We start from the raw sequence: 20884 nt of genomic DNA on the forward strand, positions 1-20884 counted from the left end.
TTAGATAACTTAAATGCGTATGCATGTGGCGGGGTTAAAAAAATCGCAGAGGACGGGATGGATTTAGGGTTAAGCACATATATTGATATAGCTCAGAAATAGGCTTTGTCCATTCAGTTAAATATAAGAAAAATCCTGTGAGATTAGACCAAGGGTTCACCCAGCCAAGCATCTTGTTCTCCACCCAGATGCCGATGAGAAGCCCATAAGCTGAATCTTCGTGCAACAAACCATCTCCCCACCTGTGAATCTCAGTTATTGGTTTTCAAAGGTATATTGATTCTGAAAACTGAATGTAGAATTTAACCAACTTGACTAATGGCCATGAGTTTGTCTAGTCCTCTTTTTAAAAAAATTGGTGGCCATCATCACATCTTGTGGGCACAAATTTCAATGATGTCTTGTGTTAAGAACTTTGTTCTGCCCCCCTCCCCTAATCTCCCAACATTCAACTTGATTAGACAGCCTGAGGTCCTAGTAATATGAGAGGAGAAAACTTCTCTGCTTTCTCTACAGTGTACATAATTTGTAAACCTCTGCCATGTCCCCCCCATACTTGCCCCCCAAAAAAACCCTCCTAAAAAGTTTCAAATATCATAGGGGAGTTAATAAAAAGACAACACGGACACTACCCTTGAACAATTTACAGTGACAAGGTAAACCTAATTTTGCACCCATCAACAGTTAAGAGAAATTTGAAAGAAGTACTAAAACTCATTGTGAATGTGGAAGAGAGAAAAATAGAAGTCTCTTGCAGGAAAAGAAACCCTTCAATAAATTATAGGACAGACTTTGGCACAAGACTATTCTTAGTTTCTCGCAATGAATAAGGTCAATCTAACTTAGTCATGACTAACTTTATGTGTATTTGGTTCTGTGTATAACAGTAATCATCAACATCATATTTTTATTGTTTATATGCCACCCATCTGACTTGGCAGCTCCCAACAAAATAATAAAAACACACACAAAAAATCAAACATTAAAAACTTCAAGGCTGCCTCCAGAGTTTGGGCAGCAGAAAAGTTACTGGAAAAAATCTCAACAGTTGTATTTCAGTTGCTCTGTTGATTCCAGAACGTTCCTTCTAGAACACCTGCAACGAAAATAATGTATTTCATTTTTAAAAATCAATACAATTCCTTCTGGAGTTAATTAAAATGAGAAATAACATACTCTGTCTGTCTGGGGAGAAGCAGGTATTATCATAATATCTACAGATAATCCCATGGCAAATTCAAGAGCTGAATATTTCTAGGATTGTAATCTAATTGACAGAATCCTTTAATGACAAATAATGTGGAAGGGAAACTACATTTTTATTCAGCAGTGTTCCTGTGAGCAATAACAGCACCTCAACTTCTTGGAGATGGCTTCATAAGGGACTTGCATTGTATGAAACAACATCTTCATAGTTGATAGGGTAAAGCAGAAAGTGGAAGAGCACAGTTCTGAACTAAAACTTCCTCCAAAGTCACAAAACTTGGAATGCTTGGAACCTGCCCCCCCCTTTTTTAACTAAATGTGTTAAAGCCTTGTTCTGCACCCAATAAGTGCAAGATGCCATTGCCTGGTGGTGCTGTGACCCAATGACTGCAGCAAAATACTGTGCAAGGTTTTGACCGGTATCTTCTTTGTGTGATGGCTTCGTGGGGAAAAGCTGTCCCATGAGGCCTTGAAAGGGCAAGGGCAGGCATAGGCAAACTCGGCCCTCCAGCTGTTTTGGGACCACAACTCCCAGCATCCCTGACCACTGGTCCTGTTAGCTGGGGATGATGGGAGTTGTAGTCCCAAAACATCTGGAGGGCTGAGTTTGCCTATGCCTGGGCAAGGGGAAAGCCTATATAATGCTGCTTGCCCTGGAGCTCAGACCATCTTGCCTCAAGAGCTTCCTGCCCGCCCACCCTTGGCTTAGAGCCTTCACTGAGCAATTTGGGGTCGCTGGTGGACAGGGCCAGAAATGATTTTTTCCCCCTCAACCTGATTGGCACTTGGTTCCAGAATCAGAAATGGAGTTGTCAATGAACCTTTGGTACAACAATTTATACAAGCACTGCATTCCCATGAGGATCTAATATTTTTTGTCATTTGGGCATATCAAGGACCTGTGGAACAAGACAAAAAGATTATTTTGCAGAAGGAAACCAGATTTATTTTTCTGCTTAATACTTTACATCCAGCAGGCTTGAACACTGAACTAGATTACAGCTATTACCTATGAGTCACAATGTGTTAATTCTTAAAGGTACATCATAAATTTCTTTAAACATGAAAATATGGTCTCTTTCTTTAACATTTACAGAAATTGTAGCCACCTGTGTTAGAATCTATACTGCCTCTCTGTATAAAAAGGAACTTTGGCCAGTGATTGGATTAACTGGATTTATTTTGTTCCATGTTTCCATCATACAAGAATATGGTATGCAAACTTGTTGTTTAATTTGTATGTTATGTTACTTAGTTGTATAAGGACTGTGTTATATCATGTTTGTTTAGAGTATGCATGGCTGACAAAGCCCAGTGGGTGAAACAAGGTATTATCCCAGAATCCTTGTTGTGCCATACCTTCAAGTTTTCCATCTGATCCGATACCTACATACAAGGAACGTTAGAATCCTCAAAGCAGCAATATGTGGAACACAATAAGATAAGCATATCATATTGTGGTTATTGCCAATATGCCAATTTAGGAACTGAATGGACTTTATCTCCTGACCATCCATTGGACTTTAATTTTTCAAGATATGTTCTGTTTACAGGATGTGCTGGTCTATGGAATTACACTTTGTGAGATATTGTATGTTGAATTGTGTTTGAAATAGAAGTTACATAGTCAAAAAGAGCCTGTTACATTGTGTGTGTTGTTAGCACAACAAGATTCGACACGGGCTGATTCCCTTGGAATGGATTTGGGAGCTCCAAACCCAGCAGATCTATTCCAACACACTGATCTTGCCCCTGGCACCATGTCAACCCTTACCATTTCTGCAACTGTCAATAAAAATTTGGCCTGATTTTATAACCATTATTTGTCAGAATATTTTACAGTCTGGTTAGCTGCTGCTCTCGTGGCTCATATAATGCACCTGCCTTGGCAATTCCTCAGATATTTAGTTCAAGTAGGAATCTCCTAATTTTCTTTGCATTTCACTTTAGGTGAAAGGCTGCGACCAACTAGGGCTGACCTGAGTGTTCTAAAATGAGCAAATTTTGACTTGAAAAGGCAGCAGAAGGTTTCTCGGGAGCTCCTTTTGTTCAGCTTTTTTTGCCTTTTGTTTACGTTTCTGCTGCAGTTCGCACCATGGTGCAGTATCCATGTTTCTTCCTTTGACTGTGGGTTAAAGCAGTAAGCACGCCCTTCCTCTGAGGGCCGAACTACCTGTGGCACCCTTCAAACAATTAACAAATTTGTGAGTGGCTTTTTCAAAGTATATTGCAGACTTGGTGGGTGGGTGGGGCTAGGATGCAGACCCTGGCGTGGGAACCATGAGGCTTTAACCTAGGCCTGGGGACATCCTCCTTCTCCAGCTTCCAAACAGGAAGCTCCAAAGACAATGTCTCCAAACAGGGATTCTCCCCTATGCCAGGCATTAACTAGTCTCTGAATCAGAGGACATTCAAACAGTGTTAGATTATTTTTGTACTGCCAAATGTTGCTGGTTAAAGAATTGTCAGCTGGAGTGACAAGCCAGTTTGGGTACAGAGTTTGGATTTAATCTTAAATCCAGAAACTAATGGACTTCTCCCAAGATGCACTACATTGAATGAATCATTGAAACAGGACAGATATCTACTCTCTTCACTTTTTTCTTTTTCTTTTCTTGCAGTATATTCCTATATGTTGTAGGAAGTGAGCCCAGGCCTTGGGAATACAATCCTCTCTAAAATTACATCACTTGTAAGCCAAACATCCAAATACACATGGGTTTGATTTTCTCGGTTTCTGTGAAAGTGTTTCACCCACTTAGAGGAGGGGAAAGGCTAATAGAAGCCTGAACAAGGTGTTAAATTGTCCATTCAGCCACCCAACTCCCAATTTGCACCTGTGAGGACACACGGATGCTCCTGAGACACATTTTCTCCTTCGCTTTTGTGGCAGAAGATGCATCTATTCACGTGCTTCAGTTAGGTTGCTTAATGTTCTTGCTGTTGTTTTAATATGATCCATAAGGCCAGTTGGATGGGGGGGGACCAGGTCATAAGAAGTATTGTGAGTGCGGAGGGTTTTGTGCAGTCTTGGCAACTGTTTCTAAGGGAACTGGAATGCTGGGAGACTAACAGTTGGGGGCAACATTCAGCCATGGAGAGGGGCACCACTGTGGTGAGTTTGTGGAGACAATGGCAGATTATGCTCAAGTTCTTGGAGAAGCTGAGGTAGACTGAAGAGAACAGTGATGTGAGAGATAAAGGTTGTTGGAGGCTGGAGATCAAGCAGCCTGCAACCACCAAGAAACAGAGTGGAAGCATTGCCTCCCAATACCATCCAGGCAACTCCATTGTATCCAAAGGCAAATAGGAGGTGCTGCTAATCTCCTCCCACCCCTAGGGAAGAAATGGTGGGGCTGCCCTCTGGGGTCTCCTGGGAGCTGCACCCACCTGGTGAAATTTGAGTGGGCCCCTTCCCTCCAGTGATAACCTTTGATTTCAGCTTCAACAGTCAAGTAAGTTTGATTTGACCCCTCCTCCCCCTTATTCCCAGTGTAGATTTTCACTTCCTTTCTTACCTGGTGTTAAATATTTGGAAAAAGTCAGAAGCCCAAGCCAGTATAAGTTCCTCAACTAAGTTTATTCAACATTTGTCAGTGACAACAGCTCACTCATAGGAACACAAGAACCAAACTGACTGGACAACACAATAAAAAACCCGAGCATGAACTGACCGTTGACAGTTGAAAGTACATGCGCATACTTGCCATTAGAACGTTCGTCTACCAACACATATACGATTGGTTAGAACGTGCCTTGTAACATAAAATGTGTTAAACCCAATGCATAACACTCCTCCCCCCAACTTCCTAACAAAAGGAACAAACATAGTCATCAAGGTGTGCCAGCCTTTTCCACTCCCGCTGGGACTGTTGCTCTTCCTGTGCCCGAGTGGGTGACCCAAGAGGTTCCTCCGGTACCCGCGGTCTGAGTGGGGTGATCAGCGAGGCCGGCTCCGAAGGGGTCACTGCCAATGGAGCCACTGAGGATTCTGGCCTGAAGTCACCCTGCTAGGGTAACTTAGTCTCCGGCAACCCATCTGGTTCCCACCCTGGTCTGGGCACAGAATCTCCTGAAGTACCCATTTCTCTGTCCTCTGGTTCCACTTGAAGTTCCGTGTTCAGAGGTGCCCTGGCTCTGATCTGCTCGAGGTGTCTCTTCCAAACCAGTCCCCCCTCCAAGCCTACTGTCAGGGAACTGCCATCGGAATGAGAGGAGGAGGAGAGGCTCCACGACGATGCTGGAGAGGGGCCAAGCAGGGAGAGAGGCAGGTCTCCTGTTGGGGAAGAAATTCAGTGCGACACCAGGGATGGAGGGGGGCCAATGGGGGAAGCGGAGAGCAGGCTCTGAGACTCTTCACTGGACACCAGCGGAGAGAGCACAGGTCCTCCGCTACCCACGCCCACCCTGCGCAGAAGGCTTCCGCGCAGGGAGACTAGGAGGAGACTGGGCGTCAAACAACTTTTATGTTGGAAAAGGTTGAAGAAACGCCCACTGTCGGATTCTGCCAGCGACTGAACAGCCACAAGTGAGGGGCTGTCCAGCCAGGAAAGGTTTAACCAGGCCACCTACCCAGGAGTGGCGGCAACTTACGCACAAGCAACCCCATAACCATTAGACCTACCTTGTAGGAAACCAGACCTGTACAGTGGGCAATGATACCAGGGACCCAACCTTGTCCGGGCCCATCGTTTCGGACGTACACAGTGTCCCCCGGGGAGAACCCTCAAGAGCCCGGTCGGGGTGCATACGATCAAGGAGAGTGAGCCTCCTCCCCATAAGTAACTCCTCTGGGCTCTGGCTGGTCACTGCGCTTGGGGTGATGTGTTGGGCCAATAAGAACTCCGCTAGCCGGAGAGTCCAATCTGCATGCACTATGCGCCTTAGCGCATCTTTGGTAGTACGGATTATGCATTCAGCTTGGCCGTTAGTGGCTGGGTGAAAAGGAGCGGAATGAATGTGGCGGATTCCATTCTTGGTTACAAATTCTTTGAATTCCGCCGAAGTAAAAGCAGTCCCATCATCGCTCACCAGTGTGTCTGGCAAGCCGTGTGTTGTGAATAGCTTCCTGAGCACGTTTGTAGTCGTTCTAGCGGACACAGTTGAGGTCGGCACCACCTTGAGCCACTTGGACTGAGAGTCGACCACAATTAGGAAGTATTGGCTCTGAAAAGATCCTGTGAAATCCACGTGCACCCGGGACCATGGGGAGTGAGTGGACTCCCAGGACTGTACTGGTACCTTGGGTGGATCCAGCCAGGAGACGTGGCAGGGCTCACAATGTTTCATAGAATCATAGAATCATAGAGTTGGAAGAGACCACAAGGGCCATCGAGTCCAACCCCCTGCCAAGCAGGAAACACCATCAGAGCACTCCTGACATATGGTTGTCAAGCCTCTGCTTAAAGACCTCCAAAGAAGGAGACTCCACCACACTCCTTGGCAGCAAATTCCACTGTCGAACAGCTCTTACTGTCAGGAAGTTCTTCCTAATGTTTAGGTGGAATCTTCTTTCTTGTAGTTTGGATCCATTGCTCCGTGTCCGCTTCTCTGGAGCAGCAGAAAACAACCTTTCTCCCTCCTCTATGTGACATCCTTTTATATATTTGAACATGGCTATCATATCACCCCTTAACCTCCTCTTCTCCAGGCTAAACATGCCCAGCTCCCTTAGCCGTTCCTCATAAGGCATCGTTTCCAGGCCTTTGACCATTTTGGTTGCCCTCCTCTGGACACGTTCCAGTTTGTCAATGTCCTTCTTGAACTGTGGTGCCCAGAACTGGACACAGTACTCCAGGTGAGGTCTGACCAGAGCAGAATACAGTGGCACTATTACTTCCCTTGATCTAGATGCTATACTCCTATTGATGCAGCCCAGAATTGCATTGGCTTTTTTAGCTGCCGCGTCACACTGTTGGCTCATGTCAAGTTTGTGGTCAACCAAGACTCCTAGATCCTTTTCACATGTAGTGCTCTCAAGCCAGGTGTCACCCATCTTGTATTTGTGCCTCTCATTTTTTTTTGCCCAAGTGCAATACTTTACATTTCTCCCTGTTAAAATTCATCTTGTTTGTTTTGGCCCAGTTCTCTAATCTGTCAAGGTCGTTTTGAAGTGTGTTCCTGTCCTCTGGGGTGTTAGCCACCCCTCCCAGTTTGGTGTCATCTGCAAATTTGATCAGGATGCCCTTGAGTCCATCATCCAAGTCGTTGATAAAGATGTTGAATAAGACCGGGCCCAAGACAGAACCCTGTGGCACCCCACTAGTCACTCTTCTCCAGGATGAAGAGGAACCATTGATGAGCACCCTTTGGGTTCGGTCAGTCAGCCAGTTACAAATCCACTGAGTGGTAGCATAGTCAAGACCGCATTTTACCAGCTTCTTTACAAGAATATCATGGGGCACCTTGTCAAATGCCTTGCTGAAATCAAGGTAGGCTACATCCACTGCGTTCCCTTCATCTACCAGGCTTGTAATTCTGTCAAAAAACGAGATCAGGTTAGTCTGACATGACTTATTTTTCAGAAATCCATGCTGACTATTGGTGATCACAGCATTCCTTTCCAGGTGCTCACAGACTGTTTGCTTAATGATCTGCTCCAGAATCTTCCCTGGTATTGATGTCAGACTGACTGGGCGGTAATTATTTGGGTCCTCTCTTTTCCCCTTTTTGAAAATAGGGACAACATTTGCCCTCCTCCAGTCTGCCGGGACTTCGCCTGTTCTCCAGGAATTCTCAAAGATGACTGCCAGTGGTTCTGAAATCACATCTGCCAGTTCTTTTAATACTCTTGGATGCAGTTCATCTGGCCCTGGAGACTTGAATACATCTAGACTAGCCAAGTATTCTTGTACTATCTCCTTAGTTATTCTGGGCTGTGTTTCCTCTGCTGAATCATTTGCTCCAAATTCTTCAGGTCGGGCATTGTTTTCTTTATCGGAGAAGACTGAGGCAAAGAAGGCATTGAGGAGTTCAGCCCTTTCTGTGTCCCCTGTTTGCATTTCACCATCTTCTCCTCTGAGTGACCCCACTGTTTCTTTGTTCTTCCTTTTGCTACGAACATACCCATAAAAGCCTTTTTTGTTGCTTTTAACCTCTCTAGCAAGCCTGAGTTCATTCTGTGCTTTAGCTTTTCTGACTTTGTGTCTACACGTGCTGGCTATTTGTTTGAATTCCTCTTTGGTGGTTTCCCCCCTTTTCCATTTTTTGTACACATCCTTTTTTAATCTTAACTCAGTTAAAAGTTCTTTAGATAGCCACCCTGGCTTCTTTAGGCACCTTCCATGTTTCCGTCTCATTGGTATTGCCTGAAGTTGTGCTTTTACTATCTCCCTCTTAACAAACTCCCAGCCATCATGAACTCCCTTTCCTTTTAGTATTACTGTCCATGGGATCTCACCCAGCACTTCCCTAAGTTTTATGAAGTCGGCTTTCTTAAAGTCGAGAAATTGAGTCCTAGTATGCTTGGCTGCTCCTTTCCGCTGTATAGTAAACTTCAGAAGAGCATGATCACTCGCGCCTAATGATCCTTCCACTTCTACCCCACTAACCAGGTCATCAACATTGGTTAGGACCAGATCTAAAATGGCTGTTCCTCTTGTAGCTTCTCCCACTTTCTGGACAATGAAGTTGTCTGCAAGGCCAGTGAGGAATCTGTTTGACCTTATGCTCTTGGCTGAGTTTGACATCCAACAAATATCCGGGTAATTGAAGTCCCCCATTACTACTATCTCCCTTCCTTTTGCATGCTTGGCCATCTGTTCCAGGAAGGCATCATCTATGTCCTCCGTTTGGCTTGGGGATCTATAGTAAACTCCCACAATGAGGTCACTGTTATTCTTCTCTCCCTTAATTTTGACCCAAATGCTCTCACTTTGGCTTTGAGGTTCTAAATCTTGGATCTCTTCACAGGTATACACATCCCTGACATATAACGCCACTCCTCCTCCTTTCTTGTCTGGTCTGTTTCTCTGAAATAGATTGTATCCCTCCATTATTACATTCCAATCGTGGGACTTATCCCACCAGGTTTCAGTGATGCCTATTATGTCATATTTAGTTTGCTGTACCAAGAGCTCAAGCTCATCTTGTTTATTTCCCATACTTTGCGCATTAGTGTACAGACATTGAAGTCCATTAATCATTCCCCCGTGTCTCTTATTTAAGGATTTTTTCCTCCCACCACTAGGTCTGCGTGCTGTTTGCTCCATTCGGTCTATGACATTTGGATGATCATCTTCATCAATTGATAGACTCCTACCTTCAGGAGCACTGTCTCCCTCCCCCACATTAGTCAGTTTAAAGCCCTCCTGATGAGGTTTCTGAGATTTTTTGCAAAAACATTCCTACCAACCGTTGTGAGGTGCAGCCCATCGCTTGCCAGAAGTCCATCTTCAAGAAACTGCATTCCGTGATCTAAGAATCCAAACCGTTCCTGTTTACACCATTTGCGAAGCCAGTTGTTCACTTCCACTATTTTTCCCTCTCTCCCTGGGCCACGTCGTTCAACTGGGAGGACAGATGAGATGACAATTTGTGCATTTAATTGCTTCAATTTCCTGCCCAGAGCCTCGTAATCTCTTTTGATCTTCTGGAGGCTATTGCTTGCAGTGTCATTGGTTCCCACATGAACCAAGAGGAAGGGGTATTTGTCAGTGGGTTTTATGATTCCTTGCAGTCGTTCAGTTACATCTTGGATCTTAGCCCCGGGGAGACAGCACACTTCCCGAGACATCTTGTCAGGCCCACAGATCACTGCTTCTGTTCCCCTCAGTAGGGAATCCCCTATCACCACTACACGCCTCCTCTTAGGTCTGGTCGGGGTTCTTCCGTGAGCTGTCCGTTCCAAGGTCGCCTGCACATTCCCTGAAGACTGCCTTTGCTGCTCGTCTTCATATACCTGATCGACTGTAATGAGGGAGAGATCCTCAAATGGAGTCTGCTCTTCGTCTTCCATGCTAGGGGAAAGGACCTCAAAGCGATTGCGTATTTCTAAACAATCAGAGCGAACCCTGGGCCTCCTACTTCTTTGAGTCACGTTTCTCCATATATCTGGCTCCTGTGTTGGTGAACTAGCCTCCTTCTCAGGGGAGTCCCCTGTCTCCTCCTTGGTGGAGACGGTGTGCTCTGTTGCTTCCAAGAAGAGCTCCAGCTCTCTAATTCTTTGGAGCGTAGCTACACGTTCCTCCAGTTGCTGGACTTTGTCTTTTAAGAGGGCAATCAACATGCAATTGCTGCAGGTAAAGCTGCCTGCAACCTTTGGCAAGATGGCAAACATTGCGCAGGAACCACAGGCGACTGCAGCTGTTCCCTCACCCTCCATCTTGAGAAGGTGTCGTTGGGGGTGACTACAGCGGTCCTCCATCATAAAAAGCGTGAAGACAGGACAAATAAATCCCCCCAAATAAACCTATATCTCCCCCAACAAACGTCCCCCAACAAACGTTCACCCAGCCCTTTATCTCTGCATCTATGCCTGGCCACTACAAATAACTACAGGCCAATGCCTTCATCCACACGACCCCCAGGTGAGACACGTGCAGCCCTTCTAAGACTTTTTTTCTTAACGGCGGCGGCGGGGGGGGGAGAGACTATAACATGGCTACCCCATAACATGTATCCTCGGTGAGTAGACAGCTCATCCTTGCGGGCTGTGTAGCATGAAAATTCTGGACCCGGCTTCCCGGGCCACTCCCTCCCCATCCAGTCCAAGATGCAGGACAACAGCCTATCCTTCGCCCTTGCGGCAGCAATGTCCTTCACACGCAAGGGCTGGTCTGGTAAATCTTCCAGCTGCAGGATCTGTAGGGCAGGAGCAGGGTAAGGGCTGCTCTTCGACAGCGGCAAGCGGCTGAGTACATCTGCGTGACCCATGGCTTTCCTGGGTCGGTAGCCAGTATTGGTAACAAGCCAGGAAAATGGACCAGCACAATACTCGTGGCGAAAGCATCTGGGGCATCTGGTGGGTGGGTACAAGATTCCCAGGAGTGGCTTATGGTCGGTAATGATAGTGAAAGGCTGACCATAAAGGAAGTCGTGAAAATTTTGACTCCCTTAACTATTGCCAAACCCTCCTTGTTGATCTGGGAGTAGTTGTGCTCCGCCCACGTGAGATTTTGGGAGAAGTAAGCCACTGGAACTTCCCTCCCGTCCGGAAGCTGGTGGCACAGTACTGCGCCCACTCCATAAGGGGAAGCGTCACAAGCCAGCACCACTGGAAGCTTTTCATCGAAGTGTGCCAACACTGAGTTGGACACAAGCAAGTCTTTGACCCCTTGGAATGCCTTGACCTGTCGAGGTCCCCAGACCCACAACACTTTATGTCCAGGAGCATGTGCAAAGGCTCAGCTACAGCTGCCTTGTGTGGTAAGAATGCATGGTAAAAATTAAGAAGTCCCAAGAAGGCTTGTAACTCTGCCTTGCCCTTTGGGTCTGGGGCGTCACAAATGGTGCACACTTTGTCCTCTGCTGGATGGAGGCCGTCCGCGTCAACCCGAAACCCCAGGAAATCCACACTGCTCACTCCTAACAAGCACTTTTTCTGTTTTACCTGTCCTGCTCCCTGGAAGCGTTGGAGCACTATCCATAATCTGGCAGCAAAGTCCTCTCTCGACGATGTGGCAATCAGCACATCATTGAAAAATGGTGTGACTCCAGAGATGCCTTTAAGGAGTTGGTCCATTAGGCTCTGAAATAACCCTGGGGCCACGCTAACTCAAAACTGTAGGCGTTTGACCCTGAAAGCACCCCTATGAGTCACGATTGTCTGAGCATCTACGGTGGCCTCGTCAATGGTTAGCTGCTGATAAGCCTGTGCTAAATCCAGCTTCCCAAAGAACTTGGCTCCAGCCAGGGTTGGTAACATGTGGCTCACCACAGGAACCAGGTACACATGGTCCTGTAAGGCCCGGTTCAGGGTGCATTTGTAATTGCCACAGATACAGACTGAGCTGTCCAGCTTAACTGGTGTGACAATTGGGGTTTCCCAGGTCCCCGAAGCTACCAGCTCTAAGACCCCTTGGGTAACTAATTGATCAAGCTCCTCTATGATCCTGGGTTTAAGCGCAAACGGGACTCTACGGGCCTTAACTCGAATGGGTTGCACCGTGGGGTTGAGCCGTAGGAAAATTGGGGGGTCTGTTGTACAGGCTTACTGTGAGGCGGCAGGCGGCGGTACTGCGGTGCAGTCTTGTGCCTCTGGTAGCCAGTGGGAGCTCATGTATCCCATCCTCATCGCCAATGTTAAATGTTCGGAAAAAGTCAGAAGCCCAAGGCAGTATAAGTTTCTCAACTATGTTAATTCAACATTTTCAGTGACAATGGCTCACTCAAAGGAAAACAAAACCCGAACTCACAGGACTACACAATAAAAGCCCCAACAAGAATTGACGGTTGACAGTTGACAGTTGAAAGCACATGCGCTTACTTGCCATTAGAACGTTCGTCTACCAATGCTTATACGATTGGATAGAACATACCTTGCAACATAAAAAGTGTTAAACCCAATACATAACATCTAGGTACCCCATTCCACTATCTCCCCTGCCACAATTAGTGTTTCATGTTCATTAAAAATAGAGGTAGAGGTAAAGGACCCCTGACCGTTAAGTCCAGTCGCGGACAACTCTGGGGTTGTGGCACTCATCTCACTTTTCTGGCTGAGGGAGCCGGTGTTTATCCACAGACAGCTTCCGGGTCATGTGGCCAGCATGACTAAGCCACTTCTGGCGAACCAGAGCAGTGCACAGAAACATTGTTTACCTTCTCACCGGAGCGGAACCCATTTATCTACTTGCACTTTGACATGCTTTTGAACTGCTAGGTGGGCAGGAGCAGGGACTGAACAATGGGAGCTCACCCCGTCATGGGGATTTGAACCGCTGACCTTCTGATCGGCAAGCCCAAGAGGCTCAGTGGTTTAGACCATAGTGCCACCCGTGTCCCTTGTGTGTTTATTAGGCATGCCCAATGCTTACTGAGATGTCTTCCCCTCCCCCCACTTTAGAGTTTTCTTCTAATGGTTTGTTGTACCTCTGGAGATATTGGAGTTTCCCCAAGCCTGCTGACTCTTCCCTCTTCTGAATGGGTGCTACTATGTTGGCTACACAAGGTTCGGCACTCACAAAATGAGTTTGATATAAACATATAGGAAAGGTGTCATCTCGGAGATCTAGTCTTAACTTGATTCCGCTGCTGCCATAAAGGTGGCACTGAAACACACGCAAAGAAGCCAGGGATCCTGTTCTGTTTGGAAGAAAATGTTCAAAAGGCAGATCCATTTAGAGGCTTCTTGCTTTTGCTTTCTTCACAAAAGCACTCTCATCTGCCCTAAGTCTTCTACCAAGCCAATATATTGATACAATGAAGAAAAAAATAACCCCAGTTGTAAAAGAATTGGCATAGCATGGTCTGCCATGTTTAAGCATTGATATTGCTTAGAAGAGTATTTCACCCAAATTAGCTATTTTCTCATGTGAAATTAATTAATTAATTAATTAAATATCAACTACTGTTGCAGAAGGAAAATTTGCCAGTTGTACTCATGCCCATTTATGTGGCGCAAGAGAAACACTGTTGGAGGAAGAGGGGGCGGGGGGAGCGCACTGCCCCAGCAGGCGCAATCCCTGTGGGGTTCCATCGCGGCTGCCCCCCGCCCATGCTGGGTGCCCCACCCCCGCAGCTGGCATGCCATGCACCCAGAATGCGTGCCACATGCCTGCGGGCAGCGCCCCCACCCCCAGGACACATGCCCCGCCCCTTTGGGCGGACCACCACGGCCCCAGGTTGCGCGCCAGTCCCACCCCCGCCTGCTCTCCGCCCCCGGTGCCAGAGCATGAAGCTCCGCCACTGAAGAGAAAGGGATTCTAGAACATTCTCTTTAAAACTGTCCTAGTCACATGATAATCTGAGATAGCTCAGTTGGTAGAGCATGCGTATCTTAATCTCAGGGTCGTCGGTTGAAGCCTCACATTGGGCAAAAAAGATTCCTGCATTGCAGAGGGTTGAACTAGATGACCTTTGCGGTATCTCCCAACACTATGATTCTACGAAATGTCTTCCCGAGTTTCTGCTTGGTAAAGAAACGTTTATTATTAAGCAATAAGTGTCTGCATATTTTAAAAGTCAGCAAACCTTATCTTGCTGTTCTTGACTCCCATAATGTGAATTGCCATCCCAATGACTATGACGAAAATAAATTTATCAGCACCTTTTCCTCCCTTACTTATTGGGACAATGTTTATGAAATGGATTTTATTATTTTACATCATTCAGTATTGTATATTCTGTTGTGGGCCATAGCTAATGCAGGAGTAAAATCGAATTCAATTGGCATTATGCCACATTATATAACATAAAATGCCTTGCTGCAATGAATGCAGCCAGCAATAACTGCCCGTGGTCAAAATCTTATAGGAGAACAAAGCATAATATCAGACAATAAAACTATGGGGATTAAGTGCCCTCTGTTTTCATAAAGCCAATCTATTTCCCTACCACCTTGATTTCATAAAACATGTCCTTAACAAAACACTACTACTTTTCTCCAGAACACTTTATTTACAGGTTCAATTGAATCTAAAATAATGTGATATCAACAAGGCTTTCTCACATTTAATGTTTGGTCTTTGTAAGTAACATATGAAGACACCTGCTCAACATCTATTTGAAGAATGGTTCTCTTTGCCCAGATATTCTTTTTCTATTCTGATTTCACATTCAACCAATCACAACAAAGGAGCCAAGTCAAAGTATATCCTCTAGGACTCAACAGACTGCAGTTTGAGAATCACTGTAGTTTGGGGTTGGGGGAAGAGGTGAATTTTGGTAAAACATTCAGGGAGATGTTTGGTGACACTTCAAAGAGGCCCATAGATCTTTTTCACTTTCACTTTTAATATAAGTCCTCAAGCCCCTCACTAGCATCTACCTGGCACTGTATTAACTTAGATTAGAACAACCATAGGCGCGTGTTACATCACTACATCTCTCACAGGCTGGGGGGTGAAAATGTATGTTTGCCCGTAACTGGCATAGATTTTATTCTGCCAGTTAGTGTCAGTGGCAGGGGGAAATTTTAAAATGGCTGACTCAGTATGGGGCAACCCCCATCCCCTTTCTGACAAGGCTATGGGTACATCCGATGTTCTACCGCAGACCTCGACCTCCTGAGTGTGTAGGAATGTTTTGCCCATATAGTATAGCTGCTCTAATCTGTATGGCTAATGCCAGTGTTCCTGTACCAAGCAAGGCCCAAGCACTCTCCCTGGTGTTGTCTTTTCATGCTAGACTGATTTGCATTCTGCATTTACCTCCAGCTTAACCCTTCTCTCCTCAGTGCTGCAATGCCATGGTCCCTCGATCTGTTCAAGTCTGTTCATTCTAGGGCTGTGTGGTATTGCCTGGTGCACAATTTATTTTATTTTATTTTTTAATCACAGAGGACATAAATATGCAGTTGCTTCCTTCAGCTCTTCACCAAGGCTTAAAGCTCATGGAAGGCTCCATTTTCTGCTGCACCAAGCACATAAATTCTGAGCAACCAATCTGACAGTACTTTCTTGTAACAAGAGTTCTGATTACACTCCAGCCCAATTCCTGTCTGCTTGCATTTAGCTCAACATATTTTGATATTATCTGGGGCTTCCTGATGTAAACTGAATTGCCTTTAGATGAAAAAGAAATCTCCAAAGAGAAGGCATACTTTTCACATTTTCAGTGCGAAAAGTTCAATCATCATTCCAGTCTGGCCATGGTATTGTGCATATGAAACAAGCACTGAGACAGAAAACATAAAATTATATGGTGGAGTTAATTGAAAATTATATAGTGGGTTTAATTGAAAACTCTGGAGGGGGAAAAAACTACAACTTGTGCCTTGTACTTTAATTACCAGACACTGGTACTTTGAAAAGGGAATATAGTGAGTTTTTGAAAATTAAAACTTTTATTTTAAGGGAATCACAAACCTACAAATTATGCAAACTGTGGACTTAAAGCTCCTTAACATAATATGGTGGGGTTTTTTTAAAGATTGTACGCTATAAGGCAGTTGCAATGTATTGTAATATAGTGCTGACATTCAACAACAGCAACCTGGGTCAAAATCCCTATTCAGTCACATGCATTTCAGTCCTTAAATATCTGTTTGTTATAGGGCACCAGTAGGCTATCCATGGCCTGCATGCAGCTCACAGCGGTCAATTGCCACCAAACTCACTCCTCACCCGGTGCTCCCTAAGCCCAACAAACAGCTGCTATAGGGGTCAGCAAACCTTTTCAGCAGGGGGCCGGTCCACTGTCTCTCAGACCTTGTGGGGGGCCAGACTATATTTTGAAAAGTAATAATGAATGAATTCCTATGCCCCACAAATAACCCAGAGGTGCATTTTAAATAAAAGGACACATTCTACTCATGTAAAAACACGTTGATTCCTGGACTGTCTGCGGGCCGGATTTAGAAGGTGATTGGGCTGGATCTGGCCCCCGGGCCACAGTTTTCCTACCCATGGATTGGGAGGAACACAATTTACATGGGAAGAAGGGTACATTCCCTACCTGTGCATCAATCACTGGGGAAGGAAGAAGTTGATGATGGGATAGCCCTCATGGCTAAAAAGTTACCCACCCCTGCTATAGGGGATTAAAAGCCATGACAACAATTCTTTTAAAATGCATTTCTTTATTTTTAGTCAAATTTTGAATTTAGCCAGCAAGGCCTGTGAATCTTGTCTTCTTGCTCTACGAATCTTAATTTCCTTTCACAAATAAAGATTCCAAGAGTTGAACACTGATCTAGACAGAAAGAAGCTGGCACATGCTTGGGTCCTTACAAAAATGGACATCAAATATTACTGTTTTCAATTAGCAATAATCATGCCTTGGGTGAACCTCATTTTGTATCACCTCACAATATGGAGGACAATGAAAGCAGTTGATACAGCCAACTGCATGTTATCAAATGTTGACTAGTGAACATATACATGAATATGTGAACTGGCCAGTAAGAGTCCTTTTTAACAGCCTACAAAAATGAGCTGGAGGGCACAAATGGAAATAATATAATGGAAATAAGAATGAAATCCTATCTTAGGTACATTTACTCAGACGTGAGTTCAATGGGGCTTGCTTTCAGGTAAGTAGCTATAGCACTGCAGCCCAAGTTTAATATTCCTAAATGAATGCAGAATTAAATGGCTATTACATGAAGCATTTTATCTGTTGTCCTCTTTTCTCACAAAAGCGTTCCGATATCTCCAAAATACATCTTTCTTTCAAAGCACTAGAAAACTCATTTTAATTACTGTTTTTTAAAGAGTGAATCTCTTATTAAAGTATGTATAAGTAATTCTAACTAAATGTGACAGGAAAATTGGCAAGACTGCACATGTGTGCACATACTACTTTGTGCTTTGGAATAATCAATATAGCTAATTCAGGTCTTATAGTATTTGCTTAATTGATTGGTTCAAAATAAGCTCCAGCAATTGACATTGTAAGTCAGGAAGGGCCTTCTTGGATACATTAACATTGCATTCTTGGACACCTGTTGAATTCTTCATTTTGTCCTATTGCACAGCACATATATATATACAGTGGTACCTTGGTTCTCGAACGTAATCCGTTCCGGAAGACTGGTTTCCGAAACATTTGAAAACCGAGGCATGGCTTCCCATTGGTTGCAAGAGCTTCTTGTACTCAGTGGAAGCCACATCACACGTTCGAGTTCTGAAAAACTTTCAAAAACGGAAGCATTTACTTCCGGTTTTTTCGCATTCGAGAACCAAAATGTTTGACAATGGAGGCGTTCGGTAACCGAGGTACCACTGTATTACCATTGGGAGAGGGCTCTTTCTCTGTCTTGCAATTTCCTTCATAGGGGCAGAGTCATCATTAAGCATTCTATGGTGCTGGAGAACACCCTCCAGGCCCTATAATTTTCAACAAACCCCAGTGAAGATAAAAGGCTTGGCAGGTCAGGAAGTACACAAGGTCAACATTTCAGAGGCTGCATGCTCAATGGAAAATGACACTATTCTTAGCAAGATTTAGTTAGGATTAAAACACACATCCCTTGAACATTAATATCTTTTAAGAGAAGTAGTGGTTTCTTTTTTCTCTCATATTAACTAAAAAATGGACTCAGCTACACAGGTCAATTATAACGTTAAAATGCATTATAAAATGTGACACCAGGGGGTGTTGTACAGCAATCAAGGTAAATTTGCTTTGAGAACTATATAACGGTTCTTTTCTTAGCGTTTTTTTAGATCCAGGTAGTTCTAGCCAATGTTGTCAATAGGCAAGTCACTCATATAGTCTCACTTTTCATTTCTTTTCTTTTAAACAACAACTTTTGTGACTCTGGCAAGGATGTCTGGTGCATAGTTTGATTTAACAGCAGCTTTTCCTGATGCTGTTTCCGTGCGCTGCTCTTGTTCACCAGAAGCGGCTTAGTCATGCTGGCCACATGACCCAGAAGCTGTACGCCGGCTCCCTCGGCCAATAAAGCGAGATGAGCGCTGCAACCCCAGAGTCGGCCACGACTGGACCTAATGGTCAGGGGTCCCTTTACCTTTACCTTTCCTGATGCAAATTGTAGCTTCAGAAGAAGCATTTTAGTTCAGGACTGCAGAAAGGAAGAAAGTGGTTAAATTGCCCCTCCATATTTGCTGTGATCTCGAGAGTTATATTAAAATAAATAGCTGAACTGATGCTATTTGCGTTTGTTTTAAAACTTGTGCATTGAATGCAAAGATTTGTTCAATGTTATGTCTAGTGTAGCCCTTATGTGAGCCTGACTCAGACTTCTTAAGTACAGTAGTACCTCGGGTTACAGACGCTTCAGGTTACAGACTCTGCTAACCCAGAAATAGCACCTCGGGTTAAGAACTTTGCTTCAGGATGAGAACAGAAATCGCGCGGCGACCGTGCAGCTGCAGCGGGAGGCCCCATTAGCTAAAGTGGTACCTCAGGTTAAGAACAGACCTCCAGAACGAATTAAGTTCTTAACCAAAGGTACCACTGTAGTAAATAATATAGTTTCTTTGGGAAATGGAATGGAAGAGATAAACTGTTCTTATCCACTTATATGCCCAGGCCCCACATCACCTGCTGCCCTGTCTCATGTAGAGTAACCAGACAAGACAACATACCTCAGGTCAAATAATGCCATAATTTTTATCGATTGCAGATGTAAGAGGTTTGGCATACACATTGGGGACAACCACTGACCTCCAGCCTGCCTGCTGGAAGTATTTCCTGTAGGGTCAGTCCAGAAGAGAGGGAGCCTATGACTTACATCAAATAGGAACACCCTCACAGGATTGCTGCCTTGAGGAGTGCTGTGGCCCTGCCTGAGCATCTAGACAGAAGCAACTCCTCCCAAATGCCTATGATGGGGTACCCTTTCCTTCAGAGGGGCAGGCAGAGGCTACAACCTTCTCTCTGACGAAGACCAAGGCTCATCCAATGCCAAACCACCCAAATTGTGACAGCTGCTATGAGGCAGACAAAAGCACCAGGCGAGAGCCAATTGGCCTAGTGGGAAATTCCTGCCCGGCCCCAAATGCAGCGAGCAACAAAATCCATAGCAAGCTCAAGCACAGAAAACAGAAATAACACAAAGAGAAGGAAGGAGTAAGTAACAAAACTTACTGAACGCTGTTGTTATATGAATGTTCTGGAAGAGAGGTCGAGAGACAGATTTGTGTGTGGAGGAGCTGTTGATTTAAAAAACCCAAAAGCAATTATTGGCTGATGGGGAGTTGACCTGAGAGAGAACTATAAAGGTGGCAACTGCCATGGAAGCAGCTGCGAAACAGTTATAGGATTTGCATCTTGACAATTAAACAAAGCTCAGAATGAGTGTGTAAACCAAGTGCAGGACTCACAACAAAGGTTTTGGAATCTGGGTGGGTGTTTTCATTGTGGAGGAATGGATTCAGCTTCTGTATGTAAACAGAGAATGTCGCACTGCTATAAATCTTATTCTTTCTTCTTTGATGATCACTTGTAACCAAGTAAGATTGTCTACACCAGATCCAGCTAAATGCCCAGTTTTTCCTGTAACTTTACACTGGCTTAACTTACTCCAACTTGCTTTATGTCAGGTTCTTGTGCATTGAATCGGTCCCTTAAATATTGTCTCCAGTTATTATTGCTTATTCTTGTGCTTTTCCTATCCAGCTTTGAGTTACCCTGCTCATCAACCAACAACCTCTTAAAGGGTAAAAGGACCGCTGACCATTAGGTCCAGTCACGGATGACTCTGGAGTTGTGGCGCTCATCTCGCTTTATTGGCCAAGGGAGCTGGCGTACAGCTTCTGGGTCATGTGGCCAGCATGACTAAGCCACTTCTGGTGAACCAGAGCAGCACACGGAAACGCCGTTTACCTTCCCGCTAGATGTATTTATCTACTTGCACTTTGACATGCTTTCGAACTGCTAGGTTGGCAGGAGAAGGACCGAGCAAAGGGCTCAGACCTTCTGATTGTCAAGCCCTTGGCTTTGTGGTTTAACCCACAGTGCCACCCGCGTCCCAACAACCTCTTATTCTGGGCCTATAAATTGAGTAACCATGCTGCATATTAAATAAGAACATTTTCATTGAGGATTCCTACTTGCACTAGAATTTAGCTCCAAACTTATTTAGAAAATATAAAAGAAAGCCCAATGGAGA

General features: G+C 44.9%; 2 long non-coding RNA genes across 2 annotated transcripts; both read right to left on the reverse strand.

The window, feature by feature from the left end:
- Positions 1-902: 902 nt before the first annotated feature.
- LOC128411994 (uncharacterized) lies at positions 903-4596 on the reverse strand. Its single transcript, XR_008329997.1, has 2 exons — positions 4044-4596; positions 903-1096 (listed from the first exon to the last, which is right to left on the reverse strand). It is a non-coding gene; the product is annotated as an uncharacterized LOC128411994 (long non-coding RNA).
- A 171-nt stretch (positions 4597-4767) lies between these two features.
- Positions 4768-6488, reverse strand: LOC128411993 (uncharacterized). The gene is made up of 2 exons (XR_008329996.1): positions 5827-6488; positions 4768-5389 (listed from the first exon to the last, which is right to left on the reverse strand). It is a non-coding gene; the product is annotated as an uncharacterized LOC128411993 (long non-coding RNA).
- Positions 6489-20884: the final 14396 nt, after the last annotated feature.

The sequence above is a fragment of the Podarcis raffonei genome, chromosome 4, assembly GCF_027172205.1.
Source record: "Podarcis raffonei isolate rPodRaf1 chromosome 4, rPodRaf1.pri, whole genome shotgun sequence".
In the NCBI taxonomy this organism is placed as follows: domain Eukaryota; kingdom Metazoa; phylum Chordata; class Lepidosauria; order Squamata; family Lacertidae; genus Podarcis; species Podarcis raffonei.